Source organism: Pongo abelii, chromosome 15 (genome assembly GCF_028885655.2).
Source record: "Pongo abelii isolate AG06213 chromosome 15, NHGRI_mPonAbe1-v2.0_pri, whole genome shotgun sequence".
Classification (NCBI taxonomy): Eukaryota; Metazoa; Chordata; class Mammalia; order Primates; family Hominidae; genus Pongo; species Pongo abelii.
Window position 1 is genome coordinate 97,266,611 of NC_072000.2, and position 11,638 is coordinate 97,278,248.

At 50.3% G+C, this 11,638-nt stretch overlaps 1 long non-coding RNA gene across 1 annotated transcript; it reads right to left on the reverse strand.

Moving 5' to 3' along the window:
* Nucleotides 1-9,621: 9,621 nt before the first annotated feature.
* LOC103892409 (uncharacterized) lies at nucleotides 9,622-11,405 on the reverse strand. Its single transcript, XR_656620.4, has 2 exons — nucleotides 10,991-11,405; nucleotides 9,622-10,588 (listed from the first exon to the last, which is right to left on the reverse strand). It is a non-coding gene; the product is annotated as an uncharacterized LOC103892409 (long non-coding RNA).
* Nucleotides 11,406-11,638: the final 233 nt, after the last annotated feature.

Genomic DNA, 11,638 nt, shown 5'->3' on the forward strand with positions numbered 1-11,638 from the left:
GATAGATGATAGATGATAGATAGATGATTGATAGATAGATAGATAGAGAGTCTCTTTCTGTCATTCAGGCTGAAGTGCAGTGGTGCAATCATAGGTCACTGCAGCCTTGAACTCCTGGGCTCAACTGATCTTCCCACCTCAGTGTTCTGAGTAGCTGGGTGTGCACCATTACGCCCAGCTAATTTTTTTATTTTGTAGAGATGGGGTCTTGTTGTGTTGTCCAGGCTGGCCTTGAACTCCTGAGCTCAAGCAATAACACCACCTAGGCTTTCCTAGGTGATTACAGGCGAGAACCACCATGGCTGTCTGGAAAAATATTTAAAACAAAGTTTTCCATTAGGACTCAAGAGTGACATCCAAGAGACATTAGCCTTGGGACACGTGTTAGTGAGAGTTCTTTCATTTACAAAGGATGGAAACTTAAATGAGCTTAAACACATTTTTTTAAATGTAAGGGAGGTCCTATCCTATAACTAGATGATGTGACTTGGAAGGAGGGGTGGAGTTGCCATTAGGCAAGGTGGGTTTTGGGTTTACCCAATTTCAGGCTCCCTGGAGTGCAAGGACATGAGTGAGGGGCGTGGACCTGGGAAAGGGGCTGGGTCAGCAGAGCACGAACCTCCAGCAGACTCAGGACTGGGAATAGGAACATGGGCGTCAGAAACACACCTCGGGGCCAGGATGCAGAAGGTGCCAACATACTTGTGGGCTGGTTCTCCGTGGGTCCCTTAAATCCCAGTGCCCTCGAGCTTCTGTTCTGTTCCCTCCGCTCTCACCAGCCCGCCCTCCCCATTTCACATCAATGCCTGTGCTCGTGTACTCTGGTCACCTCTCCCTTGCCCCTGGTCCTGGGCCCTGACCCTCACCACAGCCAATACTGCTTCCATCTGCTCCAGGCCTGGCGCTGCCCTTCGGGACTGCAGCCACAGGCAGTGCCATCCGCTTTACCACCTGAGCCTGAATCCAGTCTTCACCCCTTCCCCGCTCGCCAAGCCACCCCCTGACAAACCCCCAAATCTGCATTCCCACAACCTCCACCCTGCTCCCAGCCATTACCCCTCTCCCCTGGATGACAGAAACCATCCTCAATTGGTCTCCCTGCTGCCTGTTTTACCTTCCCTTTTCTATCCGCACCTGCAACATTTGCCCAAGTCATCTGCCTAAAACAGACGTCTCTGGGATACTAATCCCGCTCACCACCCTGAGCTCCCAAGACTGCCGGCAGCTCCTTCATGCTGCATGCTCTGACCCTCAACACGATCCTGCCTTAGGCTGCAGGCTCTGGCTTTGTGCAAGGAACCAGGATGCCAGGGGGCAGGATGCAGCCAAATCATCGACAGTTTATTTCTTCGTAAACAAAAAAGGTCTGAAGCAAATAGCAAACGTGAAAATGTGAAACCTGGATTCTTTTCTGTATTTAGGAACTATTTCATGATTTTAAAATACATTCTCTGTAATCCCAGCACTTTGGGAGGCTGAGGCGGGAGGATCACCTGAGGTCGGGAGTTCAAGATCAGCCTGACCAAAATGGAGAAACCCCATCTCTACTAAAAATACAAAATTAGCTGGGTGTGGTGGCGTATGCCTGTAATCCCAGCTACTCGGGAAGCTGAGGCAGGAGGATCGCTTGAACCTGGGTGGCAGAGGTTGTGGTGAGCCGAGATTGCGCCATTGCACTCCAGCCTGAGCAACAAGAGTGAAACCCATCTCAAAAAAAAAAAATTTCTAAATGTAGGGGAGCGGGGCACAATCCTATGTAGTAGGTGCTGTTGTTGTCCTCACTTTACAACAGGAAGCTGAGGCACAGAGAAGTAAAGTGACTTGGCCAGGGTCACACAGCCAATCTAAGGTGGAGATAGGATTCAGACTCAAGCAGCCTGGGTCCTCTTGGACCCTGCAGGCACGCCCTGCAGTCAGCTGGGCGAGGCAGACACAGCCTCAGTCAACCAGGAAGGGTGCAGGCAGGCTGTGGGTGGGGAGTGGGGCTGCCATGGAGGGGAGGAAGCTAGGAGAGGAAACTCACATTTCTGGAGCCCTGACGTGTTCCAGGCACTGGGCTGGACTCTTTATCTGTATTACCTCATTTAATCTTTGTGACAACTCCAGAAAGTATTATTGGCCACATTTTTACACATGTAGAAAGTGAAAGCTCAGGAAGGCGATGTGACTCACCCAGTGTCACACAGCTGTGTAGGATGGAGGAAGAATCTGAGCCCCATTTCTGCCAGACTCCACAGCCTCTTAGCTCTGGCACACTGAGCCCCTCCAGGCTCAGCTGGAGAGTCTTGGGCTCAGGACCAGGTCTCCAGTCCACTGGAGGGGAGCAAAATGAGGACTTAATTAGCCTGGTCCATGGTAGACTTTCCCCTCCCTTGTGTTGGGGGATAGACTTCTAGTAATGTAACCTGAGATGACCCTGGCTTTGGGGTTTCATCTTCCCAATCCAATCCTGGCTCACCTGTAGGCCAGAGCAGGACAGCCCAGTACCAGCCCACCTTCTGTATCATACTTAAAATTAACTTTCAATTGCAGTGAGTCTCAATTCATGCCCCGCCCCTGCTGGGTCAACATAAGGATTTCCGCAGCTCAATAGCTCACAGCTCCTGGTGCTAGATGATGGGTGTATGGTGGAGTGGGGGCCCTTTTCCCTTTGTGGGGATAACTTCCATCTGTTGCTCAGCTTAGCTCAGCAACCACCCACCTCCAGCCTCCCCAGCTAATTAATCACTTTCTGTCAGCCCTGATGCAATTCACCTGAGCCACCACCTGGAGCAGCAGGAAGTCTGACTCGGACTCCAATTAGCAGAGGAAGTGGCTGACTCCGGGAGGCGGAGGGGCGCACGGGGCAGAGGGGGGAGGGATGAACAGAGTTGTTGGGGGGCACAGAGAAAATTCAACAACCTCCCTGGAACTTTCATCCTTTGGAAGCCACAGAGGATGAGTTCAGACATTCAATAAGTATTAAGTGAGCACCTACTGTACACATACCCCGATTTTTGGCATGCCAGTAATAAACAAGACAGACAAGGTCCCCACCCTGTCTTCATGGGGCTGATGTTCAAGACAAATAGAAAATACTCTGCTAGTTAGTGATAACTGCTGTGATGAAAAATGATACCTAAGCCACCCTCCCTGTCAGAGCCTCCTGGAGGTTTAAAGCCACCTCTCACGCCCCCATCTGATTTTTCTCCTGCGGGCAAAAGCCCCCTGTCTCCCCTCCCCACTCCTCGTATGGCACATACTTTATTATGGCGTGTCGCCTGCTGAGCACAGCACTGGTCTGCCCTCAGATGTTTGGTATTGTTATTCTACAGAAAAGGAAACTGAGGCACACGGGAAGAGAAAGATGGAGCCGGGGTTAGAGAGCAGGCCCTGGTGCCACATTCCTCATTCTCCTGGGGGCTGCGTTCCTGTTCTGGGAGGGCATGAGATCAGGAGGCCAAAGGGAAGCTGTGCCTCTGGTTGGCCCATGAAGAGCCATGCAGGGAGCTGGTGGCTCACACACTCTGGACACACAGGCCACATCCACAGAATATGTGTCCTCTTCCTGCTCTTACCACTCGGGATGTGAGCATTTGTGGGGTGGCTGGGAGTCAGGGATGAGGGCCCCTGTAATTTCATATTTGGACAGAGTTGGCTGGGAATAGAGGAATTCAAGTGCCCAGGAATCTGGAGGTAAAATGTTCTCATCTTGGAGTCACCAATCAACCAGTCCAGCCCTTATCCAACTCCTCTCCATACATCCTCTTCCGGGCCGGAGTCCCCAGCACAAAGCGGACAAGAGAGGAGCTTTCAGCTAAGCCAGATGCAGTGGGAATGGCCACTCTGTTGGCCACACTGCTTCACTTCCAGACATAGGTGTATTGGTCTGTTTTCATGCTGCTGATAAAGACATACCTGAAACTGGGTAATTTATAAAGAAAAAGAGGTTTCATGGACTCACAGTTCCACATGGCTGGGAAGCCCTCATCATCATGGCGGAAGGCGAAAGACACATCTTACATGGTAGCAGGCAAGTGAGAAGGAGAGCCAAGAGAAAGGGGTTTCCCCTTATAAAACCATCAGCTCTCGTGAGACTTATTCACTACCACGAGAACAGTATGGGGGAACCACTCCCCATGATTCGGCTACCTCCCACCAGGTCCCTCCCACAACATGTGGGAATTATGGGAGTGACAATTCAAGATGAGATTTGGGTGGGGACACAGCCAAACCATATCAACAGGGCAACAAGCAGAAGCCTCTATCAGTGACCAGGGCCACCTAGGCTGAGAGGAAATGCTTGGGTTCCAGGCCTGGCTCCAACTGTCAGCTCTTCTGGGGCTTGGTTTGTGGATGAGTTAGGATGAGTGAGGTGATGCTGCAGTAACATCTCAGGCTCAAATCAGCAAGAGTTTATTTCTCACTCATTTAAAAAATGCATTGCTGGTGTGGGCAACTCCAAGGTCACTGTCCTTTATAAGGTGGCTCAACAATCCAGCTACTTCAGTCTGCTAGCACCTCTATCTCAATGCACTGCTTCAGGGCTGCTTTAAAAAAATGCATTGCTGGTGTGGGCAACTCCAGGGTCACTGTCCTTTATAAGGTGGCTCAACAATCCAGCTACTTCAGTCTGCTAGCACCTCTATCTCAATGCACTGCTTCAGGGCTGCCAGTGCAGGCGATTGAGCAGGGAGCATGCCCACGGGCTTCTAACTGCCTTCCTCTGGAAGTGACACACATCATTTCTGCTCACATTTCATTGGCCAAAGAAAGTCATGTGGTCAACCTTAATTCAGGTGAGCAAGCTGGTATCATCAGAGGATAACAATGTATGTCTATAAATTGTTGGTGAGTGGTCAGACATGGTGACTCACACCTGTAATTCCATTACTTTGGGAGGCCAAGGCCAGAGGATTGTTTGAGGCCAGGAGTTTGAGACCAGCCTGGGCAATATAGCAAGACCCCATCTCTACATTAAATAGAAAAATTAGCTGTGCATGGTGGTTCACATCTGTAGTCATAACTACTAGGGTGGCTAAGGCAGGAGATCACTTGAGCCTGGGAGGTCAAGGCTGCAGTGAACCATGATTGCATGGTTGCACTCTGCACTCCAGCCTGGGCAACAGACTCAAAACGAAACAAAAGCAGAAAAAAAAAAAAAGCCAGATGCAGTGGCTCATGCCTATAATCCCAACACTTTGGGAGGCTGAGGCAGGTGGATTGCTTGCACCCAGGAGTTCGAGACTAGCCTGGGCAACTAGCCTGGGCAAAACCCCACCTCTCCAGAAAAGAAAAAAAAGGAAAAGAAAATACAAAAATCAGCTGGACATGGTGGTGCACACCTGTGGTCCCAGCTACTGAGGAGGCTGAGGCAGGAAGATCACTTGAGCCTAGGAGGTTGAGGCAGCAGTGAGCCGAGATCATGCAACTGTACTCCAGCCTGGGTGACAGACCGGGAAGGAGAGAAAGCCCTGTCTCAAAGAAATAAAAAAAAAATAGAAATTGTTGATGAGCACTAGAAATGCCAACCATGGTTCCCAAATTTACAAAATAGTCAAGATAATATCTACCATCATTTCTTTTCTTTCTTTCTTTTTTTTTTTTTTTTGTAATACAGTCTCGCTGGAGTGTAGTGGCGTGATCTCAGCTCACTGCAACCTCTGCCTCCCAGGTGTGAGCGATTCTCCTGCCTCAGTCTTCTGAGTAGCTGGGACTACAGGCATGTGCCACGATGCCCTGCTAATTTTTGTATTTTTTAAATTTAATTTAATTAATTTATTTTTTTTTTGAGACAGAGTCTTGCTCTGTCGCCCAGGCTGGAGTGCAGTGGCATAATCTCGGCTCACTGCAAGCTCCACCTCCCAGGTTCACACCATTCTCCTGCCTCAGCCTCCAGAGTAACTGGGACTACAGGCGCCCACCAACATGCCCGGCTAATTTTTTGTATTTTTAGTAGAGAGGGGGTTTCACTGTGTTAGCCAGGATGGTCTCGATCTCCTGACCTCGTGATCCACCCGCCTCAGCCTCCCAAAGTGCTGGGATTACAGGTGTGAGCCACCGTGCCCAGCCTAATTTTTGTATTTTTAATAGAGACCGGGTTTCACCATGTTGCCCAGGCTGGTCTCAAACTCCTGACTTCAGGTTATCCATCTGCCTCAGCCGCCCAAAGTGCTGGGATTACACATGTGAGCCATCACGCCTGGCTTAATTTCTTCACTCACTCATTCATTTATGCATTCGACCCATGAATTTTGAGTGTGTAAGGTGCTGTAGGTTTGGAACTCAGGTTTCCTGACTCCTCAGCCAGGGCATCACTATCTTCCTCCCCCTCCTCATCCTCCTCCTCCTCCTCCTCCTGCCTTCCACAAGCCTGGCTCACATTTTGGTCTTAGCTTGAGCTCTTCCTAAAGCAGAGCCTGAGACAAGGACTCGGGTGCAGGGAGTTGACATGGAATCCATGCCAGGAAACCAATGTGAGGGCATAGGAGAGTGAGATCGGGAAGGAGAGAAAACCACTCAGTGTGCATTGCTGAGTTGGCTACTGATGGGGGTAACTGCGGCTTGATTCCACTGGGGACCCTGTGAGGAATGGTGTAAAATGCACCTCAGGATTGTCTTGAATGATGATGAGGCTGGGGTGTGTACCCACGGACCACTGTCCCCCAATCCCCATGCTTTGCTGGGAAAAAATCTGAAGTACAGAAGCTGAGAGACACAGTAAAGCTCTGAGTTGGGAAGCCACCATCAAACACGAGGACAAACCACCAGGCACACAGCTGATGTCAGCGTGGGGCTGAGGGGACGCGGCTCAGAGCAACAGCGTTTACTACAGATGCCAAGGGAGAAGCAGCGCCTGTACGAAGCCACGTGGAAACCTGACCCAAACCCGGCACTGGCCAATCAAGGGCAGCGTGCGACTCAGGACAGCTGTCACGCTATTTTCTTCCAACCTCCTTTCCCGATTTGGAAGGAGGTAACTCCTCCGCATGAAAACAATAAGAGAAAACAACAGAACTTGGGGACCAATTGATTCAGGCGTGGGAACGGGATGGCAGGCAGCCACAGGTGCCCGAGAGGGAGGCTTCTTGCCAGCTCAGGCACAGGCTGTTCAGAAGTCAGGAAAATGTAAATGGGACATTCAAGGACACAGAAATATGTCTATTAGGACACCTTCTGTGATCCGCATGCTAGGAATCCCAGGAGATAGAGGACACCACCCCTGCCTCTCTGAGAACCTTTTCCACAGCAAGAGGCAGAGTGCTGCAGGCAGAAGAGTCCCAGCCTTGGAAGCAGAGAGCTCAAGTTCAAGTCTTGATGCCACTAATCACGCAGAATATTGTGTGTGAAGCTCACAGCTGGAAGGCGCAGTGATGATGCTCGTCATCTGACCTTCACAAGCCATTGCCAGCCTCCACGTCCCATGATGCCGATGAGGCACCTGAGATCAGAAGGTGACTCACCTGCCCCAGGTCTTCCCTCCCAAACCATCAGAACTCAGACTTGAACCAGGCCTCTTTGAGTCTCAGCTCAAAGGTCCTCTGATCTTGTGTTTCTGGAATAAACCCAAAGGCAGCTTTCTGGGTGGAGACACCCACAGGAAGACCTGTGCACTCCCACTCTGACTTCCTGAGCAGGTGAGGGGGCAGGACACACAGGAAGGGGGGCGACCATGTGACTGGGCTGCATTTCTGGCAGGTGCAAAGATACCCTCCTAGGGTATGGGAAGGAGGCAGGGAGTAAGGACCAGGGCACAGGAGTCGCGGGCTCTGGGTTCTAGTCCAAATTCCACTCGCCTTCAGGCTGGTCTTGGTTTTCTCATCAAGGTGATTGGTAGGGTGCCCTCAGGGTCAATGATCTGATGACCACAAGCTCTGAGAGGTCCCCAAGGGCTGGAGGGGCAGCACGGCCTCCCTGGGAGCTGGCCTCTGGGGGCAGCGGGGAGGGGGAAGGGAAGGCAACCCTGTCCCCAGGGCTCTAGTGACACTGTAACAAATGAGTACAGACCCCCTGGATTTCAGCACTGAGGACCCTCTAGCTTGTTCCCTAACTCCCAAGACCTCTGAATGAGAAGTGGGCTTTCATTGCACTCTGTCTGGCTCAAATCCCTGAGACCTTCTCACTGGACTTAGGGCCTGACTTCCACTTGATCATGTATGAGGGCTCAGGTGTGTTGAGGTGAGGGAAGAGGCCAGAGGGGAAGGGAAGTCACATGTTCCCCCACAACGTTTCTCAGAGACCTCCTCCTGTCCTGAGGCCACTGGGTGTGTCAGGGTTGCTGGAAATGCTCCCCAACTCCCAATTCTGAGCATTTAGTCTAGGTAGGCCTTGTCTTGGAGCCAGCTTGTCGGCCTGGGCCAGTGGGTGTGTGCTTATTTTCATGGCAGCCTTATATAAAAAGCACAAGGATGTAAAAGATTGATGCTAGAATCAGAGACCAGCGAGAGGAAGATGTGGCTTGGGACCTGGGGAGGGATGTCTTAACTCTCAGATCCAGCTATATTTGGATCACCAGAAATCAGATGGTGACAGATATCTCTCCAGTATTATTTCTGAGTGGGCAAAATCTTTAAACTTTCTCCACCTCAGTTTCCTCATCCTGTACAGGTGATAATAATAGTGCCTCCCTCAAAGGGCTGTTGTGCAGTAAATGAATTAATACCTGTGCAGCACTCAGAATAGTGCCTGGCACATAAGAAATTCTCAATCATCAGGCTGGGTGCAGTGACTCACGCCTATAATTGCAGCAGTTTAGGAGGCCAAGGTGGGCAGATCACTTGAGGTCAGGAGTTTGAGACCAGCCTGTCCAACATAGCGAAACCCCATCTCTATTAAAAATACAAAAATTAGCCAGGTGTGGTGGTGGGCACCTGTAGTCCCAGCTGCTTGGGAGGCTAAGGCAGGAGAATCACTTGAACCCGGGAGGTGGAGGTTGCAGTGAGCAGAGATTGTGCCACTGCACTCCAGCCTGGGTGACAGAGCGAGACTCCGTCACAAAAAAGAAAAGAAAAACGAAATTATCAATCAATGTGAGTAATTTTTTGGTTATTGTTATGATTATTACTATTAATTTTTTCATTCAAGTACAAGGCCTTGTAGGTGCTCAGTTAGTGCTGAATGAATGATTGAAATAAATGTAACTGGATAAAATGTTCGAAGTAGATGACATCAAAGATTGAAATAAACACTTGCTTTGGTCTAATTAGTTATGATCTGGTATCTATGGAAACTGCTAAATATTGAGACTGAAAATAGATAGCTTTTCTCCGCACAGAATGAACCAAGGTACTTGTGTGGTCTCTGCACTTTGCATCCCACCTCGTTCATCTCTGTCCACCAGTGAATTCTTCGAGAGCAGGGCCTGAGGCTAATGGGCATTCGGAAACCAAGTGTCTGAGTGTTGGTACACAGCGTGTGCTCATTCCTATTTGTTGAACGAGTGAACAAATGCATGAATGTTGTCTGATTGCCTCAGGAAATGGCAGGACTGAGTCTTCAGATAAAGGACCTCAGAGCCTTCTTTAGGGAGAGGCTGGGGAAGGCAGACAGTGATTACTTCTTGCAGTGGATTAAGTGGCGAAGAGCCTGGGCTTTGGGGCCAATCAAATCTGGGAGGAAATACTGGCTCAGCCACTCCCTAGCTTCATGAACTTAGGCAAGCTGTTTAATTCTTCCAGGCCTCAGTTTTAACATCTATAAACTGGGCCTAATAATGTTTACTTGTTGTGCAGATAAAATGGTCCAGTGTGCATCAATGTCCATTTCTCCCTAGGAAGGGATCCATACCATCTTCGTGGTAGACACGGGGATAACATCAGTCCTCTCTTGTTTCAAGGGATTCGGAACCACCCATGGCGTAAGTAGTAATGAAAGAGTTCTTTGTAAACTGTAGAGCGCTCTGCACATGTGAGGGATCATAGGGTGGCTTTAGTAACAAGGAGTTGCAGAGAGAATCTGAACTTGGATCCCTGCTGGGGAAAGCATCCCAACTAGTGGGGACGGGACTCAGAAATGCAAAGACCCCAGAAAACTGGTGGGGAATTTCAGCCACAAGACAGTGACTTGGGACTCAGGCTGCCTGGGTTCAAGGCCTATCTTTGCCCCTGTCTACTTTCTGTGACCTTGGATGAGTGGCTTGCTCTTGGGAGGCCTCAATGTTCTTCTCAGGGAAGCTGGGAGGACAGTGAATACTTCACGGGGCTGTTGCGGGGATTAAAGGGGATAGAGCGTGTAAAGTGCTCCGTCCAGCACTGGGCTACAGGAGGTGCTCAGCAAACACAGCTGCCCCATTTCTCCACATTCTCCTTCTCCCATCCACTCTCAAGGCTCAAGGCCTCCTGCCTCAGCTCGTCCCTTCTCTGGTTTGCAGAGTCTAAGGAGAACATAAACTAGAAGGACAAGCAAGGGGAGGGCGAGTGGGGTTGACTGAACCTTACATGGCAGGGTCACATGGGGCAGGGACCGTTGTTACCCCCATTTCACAGGGGTGGTCACTGAGACCCCACTGGTGCCAGGACGCGTACCCAGGTCCGTCCACACACAAAGCCTGCGTTCATTCAGCTTTTCCAGGATCCCACGCCAGCTCTGACTCCAAATGCTGTGGAGGGCCCTGGAGCTGGAGAGGAACACATGGACAGAAACCAAGTGCTTCTGGAACCCAGCCTGGCACCCCCACCCCTACCCACCCCACTTCCTACCACCTCCTTCCCCTCTACCCCCCACTATGACCTCTTGCCCAGGAGAACTCTTCTGGGCAGAGTGGCCCTGCCAGCCTCTCAAGGACACTGGGACGGGGCAGGAATCCCCAGCTTGGCCTGAGTCCTTCTCTGCCATGGATAGCAGGTTGTTAGATAATTGCCTTTGTCCCTTATCTCATTCCCACTCTTTATTACTTCCCTGGGGAGATGCTGCAACCACAGCCTCTCTGCAAATGAAGCCAGCTTCCTGGCTGCAAACACAGGCTGAGGGACCACGACTGGGGGAGGAGTGTGAACTGAAGGAGAGATTATACCTTCAGGTGGCAGGGACACCCTGTCCCTTCAGCTCAGGGCACGCTCATAGGTTCTGGTAGGCTCCTGGAAGCACACTCAGTGCTTTGCAAAGAAAGCGCTGGATCCAGAGAAGAAAGAATCTGGCCATGGGCTCTGCCCAGACTAGCACGTGACCCCTTTGGGTTCCAGGTTCTGTGTGGGTGAGATGAGGACAGCAATGCTCTCCCGTGATGACCAAACCAGCTTGAAACTGGGAGGCATCGACTGTTTTGCCTCTATGCTCGTGGCAGCCTCTGTTTTAAAAACAGCTTTATTGACATACATTTGTACATGTTTAAAGTGTGCAATTTGGTAAGTTTTGACATATGTATACACCTGTGAAGTCATCACCACAATCAAAACAGTGAACACACACCCCTCACCTCCCAAAACTTCCTCCTGCGCCTTTGCAATCGCTCCCTCTCTCCACGTTCCACCCTCTCCATCCCCAGGCAACCATGAACCCGCTTTCAGCCACTGCAGATTCATTTGCATGTCCTAGAATTTTATATAAATGGAATTATCCAGAATGTATTCTTTTTGTCTGGTTTCTATTTTGAGATGCATCCATGTTGTCGCATGTATCAATAGTTCATTTATTTTTATTGCTAAGTAGTATCTCATTATGT